Source organism: Stenella coeruleoalba (assembly GCF_951394435.1).
Source record: "Stenella coeruleoalba genome assembly, chromosome: X".
In the NCBI taxonomy this organism is placed as follows: Eukaryota; Metazoa; Chordata; class Mammalia; order Artiodactyla; family Delphinidae; genus Stenella; species Stenella coeruleoalba.
In genome coordinates this window covers 47,891,626-47,905,880 of record NC_137152.1, presented here as the reverse complement: position 1 = coordinate 47,905,880, position 14,255 = coordinate 47,891,626, and positions in this window count along the sequence as shown.

Here is a 14,255-nt window from a genome sequence, read left to right as displayed (position 1 = left end):
TAAAGATGATACAAATAGATGCAGAGATATACCATGTTCTTGGATAGGAAGAATCAACATTGTGAAAATGACTCTACTACCCAAAGCAATCTACAGATTCAATACAATCCCTATCAAACTACCAACGGCATTTTTCACAGAACTAGAGCAAAAAATTTCACAATTTGTATGGAAACACACAAGACCCCAAATAGCCAAAGCAATCTTGAGAAAGAAAAGTGGAGCTGAAGGAATCAGGCTCCCTGACTTCAGACTATACTACAAAGCTACAGTAAGCAAGACAGTATGGTACTGGCACAAAAACATAAAGATAGATCAATGGAACAGGATAGAAAGCCCAGAGATAAACCCATGCACATAGGGTCACCTTATCTTTGATAAAGGAGGCAAGAATATACAGTGGAGAAAAGACAGCCTCTTCAATAAGTGGTGCTGGGAAAACTGGACAGCTACATGTAAAAGAATGAAATTAGAACACCCTCTAGCACCATACAAAAAAATAAACTCAAAATGGATTAAACACCTAAATGTAAGGCCAGACACTATCAAACTCTTAGAGGAAAACATAGGCAGAATACTGTATGACATAAATCATAGCAATTTCCTTTTTGACTCACCTCCTAGAGAAATGGAAATAAAAACAAAAATAAACAAATGCGACATAATGAAACTTAAAAGCTTTGGCACAGCAAAGGAAACCATAAAGAAGACAAAAAGACAACTCTCAGAAAGGGAGAAAATATTTGCAAATGAAGCAACTGACAAAGGATTAATCTCTAAGATTTACAAGCAGCTCATGCAGCTCAATATCAAAGAAGCAAACAATGCAATCCAAACATGGGCAGAAGACCTAAGTAGGTATTTCTCCAAAGAAGGTATACAGATTGCCAACAACATGAAAGAATGCTCAACATCATCAATCATTAGAGAAATGCAAATCAAAACTACAATGAGATATCATCTCACGCCAGTCAGAATGGCCGTCATCCAAAAATCTACAAACTTTATTGGAGAAGGTGTGGAGAAAAGGGAACCCTCCTGCACTGTTGGTGGGAATGTAAATTGATACAGCCACTATGGAGAACAGTATGGAGGTTCCTTAAAAAACTACAAATAGAGCTACCATACAACCGAAGAATCCCACTACTGGGCATATACCCTGAGAAATTCATAATTCAAAAAGAGTCATGTACCAAAATGTTCATTGCAGCTCTATTTACAATAGCCAGGACATGGAAGCAACCTAAGTGTCCGTCAACAGATGAATGGATAAAGAAGATGTGGCACATGTATACAATGGGATATTACTCAGCCGTAAAAGGAAACAAAATTGAGTTTTTTGTAGTGAGGTGGATGGACCTAGAGTCTGTCATACAAAGTGAAGTAAGTCAGAAAGAGAAAAACAAATACTGTATGCTAACACATATATATGGAATCTAAAAAAACAAATGGTCCTGAAAAACCTAGGGGCAAGACAGGAATAAAGACGCAGACCTACTAGAGAATGGACTTGAGGATACGAGGAGGGAGAAGGGTAAGCTGGGATAAAGTGTGAGAGTGGCATGGACATATATACACTCCCAAACATTAAATAGATAGCTAGTGGGAAGCAGCTGCATAGCACAGGGAGATCCGCTCGGTGTTTTGTGACCACCTAGAGGGGTGGGATAGGGAGGGTGGCCGGGAGAGAGACACAAGAGGGAAGAGACATGGGGACATATGTATATGTATAACTGATTCACTTTGTTATAAAGCAGAAACTAACACACCATTGTAAAGCAATTATACTCCAATAAAGATGTTAAAAACAACAATAACAACAACAAATAAAACAGTTATATTGGAGACCTCTGAGAAATTAGGGACTAAGTGTTTCTCTTTCTGAACAAATGGGCTACTGTCTCCATGGCAGGATATCATGATTAAGCATTTCAGAGATTAATACTCTGGCTCCTTTGTCAGTCTGTGGGCCTGTTTGAGCGCCTAATGACAGCTTGACACAATACTTCTGATGTGGAGTTGCTGGGAGAATGGGTGATATGGGCAAATAGTTGGGCCCATGCAGATACAGGTCTCCACTGGAACCACAGGTACACTGCCCTAATAATAAGAACTACTATTTAAGCGCCTATTGTACACTGTGTGATCTACACACATTTACATGGCATCCTTACAACAACTCTGTGAAGAAGGTCCAGTTATTTACCTCTGTTTTATAGATGAGGAAACTGAAGCTCAGAGAAGTGAAGTGACTTACTCAAGTTTACATAGCTAGTAAATGTTAAAGTTGGGATTTAAACTCATGTCTTTCTACCTGGTTCCAAAGGCCATGCTTTGGTGAGCTGTTAACCTGTAGATACCCCACATCAGCCCCATGACTATGCAGGCAAAATGTGGGCCTTTGGGATGAAGATACAATGATGATGATGATAAAAATTTAACATTTGCTTTTGACTTTCCCCATCTTGGCACTGCACTAGGCACCAGGGGTAAAGAAGGTGAATCAAATGCAGCACAATCTGTTCCCTCAAAGTGCTCACAGTCTAATGAGGAGTAGGGATGGTGGACAGACATATGAAGTAATAACAAGAATTAGAGAGCAGTAGAGGAACTCACCAATTCATTTGTGTAAGCTGACATAGGCAATGATATTCAAATGGGATTTTGAGGGATAGGTAGAAGTTTTACAGCTATAGAAAAGGTGGTGGTAGGGCAGAAGTAGTGACAAGCATTATAGGCAGAGGAAACAGCTTAAGTAAAAGTACAGAAGAATAGAAATCCTTGATTTGTTCAGGGAGCAATAAGTAGATCCCACGGGAGTGTTAAGGAGTGGGGAGAACAATCTTATTAGTAAGTGACCACAATCACTTAGTAACCTGTGTTCATTCCCCAAAGCCATTAGGAGTTAATGAACTTTGCAGTCCCGAGCCCAGGACCATCTTGCAGTGTCCATGGGTGACCTAGAACAGTCACATGGATTAATGAACACTGGGTTTATTAAGGCCTGGTCAGTGGGAGAAACAGCAGGTCCGTGGCAACTCAGTGTATCTCCTTTTATTCCCAATTCAAAACTTTTCCCACATAACCTCAGTCAGTTTCCTCTGTACAGTATCCTCTTAGTTTTGTCCTGTTTCTTTTAATTGCAAGAAAGCCAACATCGTATAGTATTTTCTAATTCATCATTCTTGTATCTCCCAGTAGCTTGCTGAAACACATGGTGAGATAATACAGGGTAATATTTTAGAGTGTGGGCTCTGAAGCTACACTACTTGGATTCATTCACACCTTGACTTAACACTTCCTAGTTGTCAATAGCTTGATTCTTGATCAGCTATTTAACCTTATTATGTCTCAGTTTTTTCCACTGTAAAATGGGGATAATAATACTACCCCTCTCTCATAGGGTCATTTAAGGATTAAATGAAATAATACAAATTGCTTAAAACAGTGTTTGGTGCATGTAAACATTTAATAATATTTAACTATTTTTATTATAATCATTATCAGTGTTATTTTCTGAGGATGTCTACTTGTTTCTACTAATAGAACCAATAAGTCAATAATTATTTCTACCAATAAAACATGCAAAATATTACCAAACACTTTGTATTACTCACCACTTTAAAATATTCTTGTGGATAGAAAACTCTTCTCAGAGACTTATTTTATTTAGCTATTATCTTTTTTATTTGTCACTGCTTGACTTCATTGTTCTTAAAAAAAACTATCCCTGACATCTTTGCAGGGATTCTGACCTTGGGTAAGTGGCTTTAACCTCTCTTTGCTTCAGTTTCCTTTTCTATAAAATAGGGCTGTTAATAATAGTACCTACTTTATAGGGTTGGTATGAGGACTAAACAAATTAATTCATGTAAAACACTTGGAACAGTGTCTTGGACCATAGTAAGTATTTAATGAAAGGATGATTATTAGGATTACTCTTGCTTGCTTTTTGAAAAAGCAAGATGTCCTAGACATATCCTGATGTTTTTCCCTCCAAATTTGGTACATGCTACCCTTTGAAAATTTTTGGTATAGTTCAGTTCAGAGCAGAGTGATGGTCCAGAGTCTTGGTGCTAGCTAGGGATGCACATTAGGTTATTTTTCATGAGAGTTCATAGCAGTTAGGATGTCACTAGAGGCTGCTCAAGTCATTTTTATTACATAGCTTGGGCCTTTAACATTAGTGATTGATTCATTTTTAATTCATTGTTGATTCATTTTTAACAGGTAAAACATGCACATGATAAAAAGTGCAAAATGGCACAGAAGTGTGTATAGGGAAAGGTTGAGCCCCCTCTCCCTCCTCCCTGGACAACCTTGTAGCCCAGTTCTCTTGCTCAGACCTAACTAATGTGGCTACCTTCTGTAATGTATGGAGGAAACCTTTCAAAATCATGAGCTTATGTTGATTTTTCTAATTTAACGTTAACTTCCTTACATCCATTCTTAGCTCTCTCTAATGTTCTATTATTTTCTTGATCTATTTAGCTCTCTCCTTCTTAGTAACATAGAAGCATCCTTGATAGGCTTTACTATGTACCATCATATTAAACCACGTGTCTAAAATGCAATATTGCCTGAAGATTTAAAAACCTTGTCTTTTCTTTCTTTATTTGTTTTGGTCTGTTTTGTTTCATTAGACTGGCATCTGTTTATTCTTTTTGATCCTTCAACCAAGCCAACTGGAATTGGCTCCGAAGTGTACCGGATCAGATATTCTTCCTGCTCAGCAATATTTGAGGAACACACTAACTGCCTGAACAGAGAAAGAATTCTTAACCGTCCCTCAGGGCAACACCAGGAAATGTGAAGTAGTAGGGCACATGGTATCACAAATAGAGTCCTCATACACTTACTGAGAAAAATCATGTAAGGAAATCATAGAATCATGGAGAATAATCATGTAAGGAGAAATACAGACAAGTGTAGTGGCCTCTGAATTTTCTCTACAAATCTTGGTCCAGCTCTTTATCTCCAAGAACTCAGGGGTCAGGGAGACCTTGTATGAACAGGATTGGGGATTGGATATTGTGTTAGATTTTGTATTTACTTTGTAGCTGGAAACAAAATATTGTAATTAATATTCTTTGCACTTTAAGGAGCCTTGGTTCATACTGATTTTACTGAAGAAGCAGGACGAGCCCTGGGATGAGGGCATATATGAGCACATTCATTCAGTCTCTAAGCCACTGGATGCCATAAGTGTGTGTGTGTGTGTGTGTGTGTGTGTGTGTGTGTGTGTGTGTTGTGTGAATGGGCTACAACTTGCATTTTTCACCTAACACTTTGTCTTGATCATCTTCCCATGTATAGACCTACCTCATTCTTTTTAACTGCCGTACAGAGTCCTGTAATATGGATGTATCATTCATTTTCCCAGACTCCATTGATGACTGTTTTACTTTTTTACCAAAAGCACAGGCAACAAAAGAAAAAGAAAAGATAATCTGGGTTTCATCAAATTTAAAACACTTTGTGCATCAAAGGACACTATCAAGAGAGTGAAAAGGCAACCCACAGAATGGGAGATAATATTTGAAAATTATATATTGGTAAGGGATTGATATCCAGAATATATAAAAACCCCTACAACTCAAAAATAGAAAACAAACAACCTAATTCAAAAATGAGCAAATTACTTGAATAGACATTTCTCTAAGAAGATATACAAATGGCCTATAAACCAAATGAAAAGATATTCAACGTTGTTAGTCATTAAGGAAATGTAAATCTAACTTACCATGAGATACCACTTCACACCTATATGGATGGCTATTAAAAAAAATAACAAGTATTGGCTAAGATGTGGAGAAATTGGAACCCTCTTGCATTGCTGTCAGAAGTGTAAAATGGTGCAGCTGCTGTGGAAAACAGTTTGAGGACCCCTCAAAAAGTTAAATATAGAATTACCATATGATTTAACAATTCTCTTCTAGGTATATACCCAAAAGTATTGAAATCAGGGATGCAAACAAATACTTGTACACTAATGTTCATTGCAGCTCTATTTGCAATAGCTAAAAGATAGAAACAACTCAATGACCATCAACAGATGATTGGATAAAAAATTGTGGAATATACATACAATGGAGTATTATTAAGACATAAAAAGGGATGATATTATGAAATTCTGATATATACTCCAAAATGGATGAAGCTTGAAAAATTTATGCTAAGTGAAATGAGTCAGACACATTAAGACAAATATTTTATGATTCCACTTATATTAGGTACCTCGAATAGGCAAATTCATAGAGACAGAAAGTAGAATAGAGGTCCAAGGGCTGGAGGGAGGGGAGAATAGGGAATTATTGTTTAATGGGTACAGAGTTTCTGTTTACGAATATGAAAAAGTCTGGAAATGGATAATGATGAATGGTTGTACAATACTGTGCACAACATTGCACAATTAACATTGTGTTAATGCCCTGAACTGTACACTTAAAATGGTTGATTTTATCGTATATACATTTTACCATACTAAAAAAGATAGTACTTCAATGAAAGTCCTTATATATTCCTTTCTTGTTTGTTTAGATAAAGGATTTATTGAGCTATAATTCACATACCACACAATTCATCCGTTTAAATGTACAGTTTAATGGTTTTTAGTAATATATTCCTTTTTGTGTACAATGTGACAATATTTTTCTAGAGTGAATACTAATGAATAGAATTATTTGTTTTTTAGGTTAGTCGCATTTAAAACTTGAATAGGTACTGCCAAATCACCTTCAAAAAGGCTTTTCTGACCCCACCTCCACACCCCAGCAACATATAAGAGAAAAAGTATTCCTGTACTTTCACTAACATTTAATATTATCAGAGATTTACATTTCTGCCACTCTGATGGGGCTAAAGTGTTATTTTATGGTTGCTTTAATTTGCATTTTCCTGATTACCAGTAAAGCTGACACCTTGTTATGCTGGAGATGGGAGTAGGAGCAAGGTTGGGAGAAGTTAGGATATGGAGGTCAGACTGATGAGTTGAATTTTAGACATGTTGGGTTTGAGAGGCTCAGAAGGTAGTAGTGACGTGGTTCTAAACTTTGGGAAAAAGCGTAGAGTTGAAAATACAATCTTGGGAGCCTACCACTTCCAGATGCTCAGAAAACCTTTGAGACTAATGATATTGCCCAAGGAGAGTGTGAACACCTAGAACAAAGAGTCAGAGACCAGCAGGCAGAGGAGACTGAGAAGTAGTTGTCAGAAGCATGGGAACAAAACTAGGGCAGAATAGTGCTGCAGAAGCCAAGGGAAGAGAAAGTTTTGAGAAGTAGAGGATGCTTACTGGAATCAGTGTTTAGAGGAGTTGAATAGGACCAGTATATTAAAAAAAAAGTGGCTTTGGACATTAAGAGGCTTTAATAACCTTAGGAGCTAAGGTAGTGTAGAGATAAGAACATGGGTTTTGCAACTGAATAGACCTGTGTCCAATTCTAGGCCCTGGTAGTGATGAGCTGTATGACAATGGGCAAGTTACTCAACCTCTTAGGGCCTCACTATTCTATAAGTCAAATAAAGGTAGTAATATCTACTGCCTAGGATTATTTTGAGTATTGGAGGAAACTGTGCACATGAAAAGGATTAGCACGGTGCCTGATAAATATGTGTCCAATACATGCTAATTTCCCTGTTTGTTTCACTGCTTACCTAAATGGTGATTGGACCCACAGGATTTAACTAGGCAGGAAAGATCTCTAATTTCAAAGCAAATATTTGTTTAGGCCAACTTTTATGTATCTCTTGGCAACCCAGAGATGAAGACGCATGGTTACCTTTAAGAAACTCAAAGTTCAGCTGAGGAAGCAGGAAAGTCAACTTCTAATTATGGGCACGTTATACATGTCACAAGCAAGGTAGGAACAAAGCATTTGGGAGCATGGAGAGAGGGAAGATTGGAGGGTCTGTCTGACCCTAAGTTTTGCTTTATTCAATTAGACCATAGCTATACTTAGATAACTTCTGAACATGTTGTCTGATTTTTAAGAAAATAAATATGTAACTGGAGACTGTTTGGGCCAAACTAATTTAATAATGAGTTATATTTTTAACAGAGCAATAATGATAAATTAGCTTAATAGAAAACTAATTGGGTAGGAAATGGGCAAAATTTTCTCTTTTCTCTCCCTCTCCCTTTTCCTCTCTTTGTCTTTCTCTCTTTACAGGAATCTTTACCTGGAGGAAATTAGCCTCTTCAGACCATTGCCCAGACACCTCTGTCCAACACAGGGCAGAATCCCACACTGTTGCCATGGTGGCTGAACAGAAAGACAGCCTCCAGTCTCTAGCCTGGCAACCCAAACTCCAGCATAACAGGATAAACGTCCCAGAGTTCATGGATGGCCCAGGAAGAGATTGGGAGTAAGAGTTTAGAGGGAAAGGCAGGGTGGGAGGAAGAGAGGCTAGGATAGATGGAATCTCAATCCCCCAAGTGTTGATTTAGGAGGGCCTGGGTAGAGGCTGGGGTTGTAGGGATGGGAAGAAGGATGCAGGCTTGAGAGATGGAGGTACAGAAAAAGTAACCACCTTCATTTGCTGAAAGAGTGAATGGTAAGGCTACTGATCCAAAAACAAAAATTAGTTTTAAAGTATACATATGTGTAGTTTTCTATCTCAAACCCCCCTCCCTGCCTCCTTCCCATCCTCAACATCCACCAATTCCTCCACTACCTCCTCCACCTTATCATCAATCTTTATCTCTCCCTACTTTGGAAAAAATTTCTGGCTTCTTAAGCCTCTTCCTGGCTTCTCTTTCTTTATCTCCCTCCCTAATTTGTCCTAGTTACCACAGCTTTTAAATGTGTGGTCAATATCAAAACCAGTATCTTTCACATTTGCTTGTCAAGGTGATACCTTGACAGGTGTCAAGTACAATCCTATTATGAAAATAGCAAGGGTTGTCTAATGTGAAGCAAAAAATATATTGGTTAGGTCCCTGGTAATTTCTGCACCCCCATTCCATTTAGCTGTCTCTTTTTTGTTTCTCCTTTCTTTGATTTTCTCTCTCTTCAAAGCCCTTTTAGCTACTTTTGTCTTTCTCTCCTTTTCCTTTATTGTGCTCTATTCTTTCTCTTGTTCTCTCATTCTCCTGGCCAGTCTTCTTTTGTCCTTCTTCCTCAGGCCCACTTGCTTACTGTGTTGGTCTGTCTCTCTCCTATTTTTCCCTTCCCTCCTGCTTTATTTTTTCTTCCACTCCTCCTGTAGCTCGTGGATCTTCTTTTGAGTCTTTCTCTGAGTCTCTGATTCCTCCCCTGGAGTCTATTCTGTCACTGTCTCTCTTCTGTCTACTGTGGCCAGCTGAGACTATGGAGCAGTGGGTTTGAGAGGCCTTTTCATCACTGCTGCTCATGGTGTCCCAGGCTGTTTTCTATAGGCTGCTCAAGGAGCTGACCCTGGTGAAACGTCTATACATACCCAAGGGGAGAGATAATGCAGCAGGAACTTACTGACCTGTAGGTTAGAGAGGAACACGAGTCTTCTTATCACATGCACAGAAGATGAATATTGCAATGACAAGACTCATCAGCAGTACCACTGTCTGGAGCATAACAGTTCACTTTTATACATTTTTATTTAATTAAACTGTTTCAATAGTCTGTATACATCATCTTCAAACCCCTGTTTTCTTTTGAATCTCTGCCTGGGAATCCATCATTACAACAGCCCACACTTGTCATCTGTCAGCAGGAAGAGGGTAGTTGAGGAAAATATTGTGTTGTAATTGGGAGAGTCGGGATGGGGAATGAGTGATAAAAGTGGGTTCAGAGTTTTACAAGGGGTGGTGGGCATAATCCAGTGAGCAAAATGTTTTGGAATTGGTGGCAGTCTGAGGTAGGCAGAAAAGAAATTAAGATTGGAAATCATGCTTTTGCAGCAGTCTTGATGTCCAAGTAAGTTCTAATACCAAAGGAGAGTTGCTTTGTATTGTAACTTATATAATAGTCTGCATCAAGATTGCTGGTGCTGCCTGATGCAAGCAGAATTAGTCAGTCCATCTCAGTCACCTAAACCTGTAGAAAAACCGCTACTTTCTAACATATACTCCATCCTGAGACACTCCTTCCCTGCCATCCAGATGTTACCACCACCTCTGACTCAGCTACCAGTTACTGAACACCTACTATATTCCAGGCACTCTCTAGGAGGTAGTTATTGGTATCTACATTTTACAGATGCAAAACCCAAAACTCTGAGTAGTTTAGTAAATTGTTCAAGGTCACAAAGCTGGTAAATGGTTGAGATAATATTCCTTGAATTGGTATAGATAATCTGAGCTGAAGGGGATAGCTGAGAGAGAGAGAGAGAATGTGTGTGTGTGTGTGTGTGTGTGTGTGTGTGTGTGTGACAGACAGACAGACAGAGACAGAGTCAGAGACAGAGAGACAGACAGGGAAAAGAGAGAGACTGTGTTGGATATGAGGGTGGAGAAAGAGATGCCAAAAACTGCTTTGTCTAGGAGGACACATAACAAAGTTCTCCTGCTTGGGTTTTAGTGCTGTGTGTGTGGTGATTTCTGTAGAAGACTTTAGTAATATACTACTGCTAACTAATCATCACAATAATCATTTTCATGTTTCCTTCCTGAAGCATATTGATGGGTTCATATAACTCTGCAGTGATGCCAATAACCATGGAGTAGAGTTGCCAAATTCCTTGTTATCCCTGACCATAACAGTGAGAAGTAGTTAATCATGCTCAATGCTCAGTGGGCTCAGACAGCCTGATCTATAGCCTTCATTTGAGAAGTTCATTTAATTGGCAGAGCTGAAATACATTTTGACACCCCAAGTCATTATTGGAGCAGGGCCCTATCAAAACATGAAGGATTTCCCCTTGCCTCCAGATCACACCCCAATCATCTTGTACAGATCATTTTCTATCCTTTGACACAGCCATCTTCAGATCAAGAAGTTTCAAAACCTGCTTGGATTGGTACCATCCAATGTATCCCAACTCCTTAGTTGAGGAATTCTTAATAAGAAAGCTAACCTTAGTCCATTTGGATGAATTGATTCAAATCCCTTCTCACTTGAATCAAAATGCTGGCTCTCATCTAGAAATGCAGAATGTATTACTGAAAAAACTTTGGATTTGAATTCAGAATTTGAGATCTGCTTGTGGATGATCCCAGGCAAGTCATTTCACCTCTAAGTCTCCATTTTCTTTTAAAGGATTTTGTCATCTTCTCCTTGCTTCCAGGGCATAGTGGAATTAGTAACAAATTAATGGAAAGGGGATTTTTTCCTCTCCAAAATACAGCCCTTTGTTCAGTCTTCTAGGACATTACTTATCACACTGTTGGTCAATCATTTATCTGGAAGTCCATATCTCTTGTTGGACTGTTGGTTTCTTGAAGGCAAAGACTGTGGTCTTCTTAGTCTCTTTCTCCCCAGGGTCCATTGAGTGCACTTTAATGGCTTAGGTATTTCATTCATTCAGTAGATACCTACTGAGGGCCTGCTGCATGCCAGCCTTGTGCTAGGTGCTAAATTTCCATTGTCAGTGGTGGGGGGCAGTGGTGACAGACAAAATGATCATTCTGATGCCATGCTGATTCTTAGTAGTTCTGCAGCAGGTTTACCTGTCAAAATATAAAATGATGGCTTCAGGGTGAGGAACCTTCAAAGAATACTGGACTGGAGGTAGGGGCCTAGAATCTAAGCCCTGTTCTGCCCATGCCTCCCTGAGTGCTGTATATGCACCCTTCTCTTGTAGACTTAGTTCCCTAATCTTATAATAATAGCCAACATTTATTGCTGGCTTCCTTTGGGTCAGAAACTGTGTGAAACACTGTACATACATTACTTCATTAATTCCTTCCTGTAACACTATGAAGGTATTTTTACATATGAGGATCTTAAGGCCCAACAAGGATATGTTCAATGTTACATGGCTGAGAAAGAACAGAGCCAGGATTTGAACCCAAGTCAAATTCCATAACCTGGATGTTCAACCCCTATTCTATACTGCTTTCTTGAAAACTGAGGTTAATAATATCAGTGCTGCCTCCTTCACACCATTCTTGTGAGGACCAACTGATTCCACAGATGTAGAAAGTGCTATGTAAACTGTAAAGTATTTTCTAGGTGGTAGACATGTTGTTGTTATTGCCAGCTTTCACATCAATTAAGGCATTTCCATTGTGCTTTGTTATTGTGTTCTCACATCACAACTGGAGGGGCAGTACAGTGTTGTTAAGAACATGAAGTCTTGCAGATTTGCCCAACTTCAAACCTTGCTCTTCCACTCACTACCTGCATGACATTGGGCAAGTAATTAACCTTTCTGTACCTCAATTTTTCCATTAGTAAAATCTGGAATATAATAGTATCTAATTCATACCAGTGAGGATTAAATATGTTAGGCACTTAGAACATGACTGGCACAGAGTAAAGGCTATATAAGTGTTAGTTGTTAATATCCAGGGCAGCACTTTGAGAATGCAGTGGTTTATGTTCCCTCCACTGTTCTACCCAAATTAACACAGGTTAGCAAAGAGGATGGTATAGTGAGAGGGGAGATATGAGTTGACATAGGGTTAGAGCAGAGATAGCACAATTCTGGGCCTGGAATAGAGGTCAAACACTTTCATAGTGACTCCCACAGGCTAGGGAGTTGCATATAGTTGACTTTACTCATTGTCATACAACAGGAAGTCAAGCAACATTTGTCACCTGCCCATTGTAGCTTTTTATTCTGAGCCTCCCTCCTCCCTTTAAGGAGATGGGGCCAAAGAAAGAGCTGGTTAATAGTTGATCTTGGAGCCTAGGCCAGAACACTAACTTAAGGGAAAGTTCTCACCCTTTCTAATATAGTGCCAAGGGCCTGGGTTTTAGAATAAAACAGACCTGAGTTTGAATGTCAGCTCTGCCATTTACCAGCTGTGTGACCTTGGGAAATCACCTTACCCCCATGAGTCTGTTGTCTTCTCTCTAAAAAGTATGGATAATAATTGTATTCGTCATAGGTAGATTGATTGACACATAGTAGGCATGCAGTAAATGCTAAATTTTCATTTCTATCCCAGCCTGCCTTTTTACCTAGCAACTGAAAGGATCAAGTAGGGACAGACTTCGGAGCATAGGGAATCTTGGGGTCATTATATCTGAGATCATACAGCCCAGCAGTGGATGGTGTGATGGAATACTCATGGGATTTGAAGTCAGAAGACCTGGGTTCTGGACCTAATCTTGCATTCTCTGTCTCTATCACCATTAGACTCTTTAAGCCTTTGTTTTCTCATATTTCAGAGATTTCTCCCTACCTTAACTACCTTCCAGGATTGTTAGGAAGTTCAGATGAGGAGATGTCCCTGAAACATACTTATTATGGTTACACCCAGGTGTGATTTGAAAGATGTTCCCTAGGTGTAAGGGAAGGGGGATATTGTCAAGCAGTGCCTCTGAAAGTGAGCTAAGAATTTTAGAGCAATCTTTTCCAAAGGACCTACCCAGAAACCAAGACAGAACATCCCAGTAACAATGAAACAAGATACATGGATAGAAAATAAGATATTGAGGGACCTGTTGATTATAAGCTGACCAGGAATAAACACTGACTTTTGTCCCCTCCTTTTTTTGCCAGGTAAGAAAAGTAGGTGAAAAAATTTGAGAAAAATAAAACACTTGTAATTTCACCATTCTAGCACAACTATCTCTATTTCCTCCTATTATGTCTAAGCTATTGTTTCCATGTTTAGGCATTTTTATATGGCTCCCATTTATCCTTTCATTTAACAAACACTTCTGAGTACGTACTCCCTGCCAGGACAGATACCCAGTGCTGGTGCAACAGAGATAATTCAAACACTGCCTAGGGCCTCCACTGGGTTGGAGGAACAGATAAGCACAGAAACAAATGACAGGAATATAAAATGCTAAGTGCTATAATAAAGTGGTATATGAAGTACCTTGAAGCCATAGTTGAGGGGCCGCATAATTTTGTATTTTGCCATTTTTGACTTAACTATACATTTTCTCTCTCGGTTGCCATGCACTCCTGATAATTATGACCCTTTTCAGTGGCTGCCTAATATTTCATTGAGTTAATATGCCATAATTTACTTAGCAAAAATAATGGAAAACAATCTTGATGACCGGAATCTTGATGACAGGAATGTGGCCATTATCACAAATGTTGAAAAAACCTGAATATGCAAAACAGTCTGATCACCAGAAAGGAAGCTTACCATTGTACTCAATATTTACTAGAGGACTTTATCTAGTTCTAGGCTCCATATTTAAAGATGA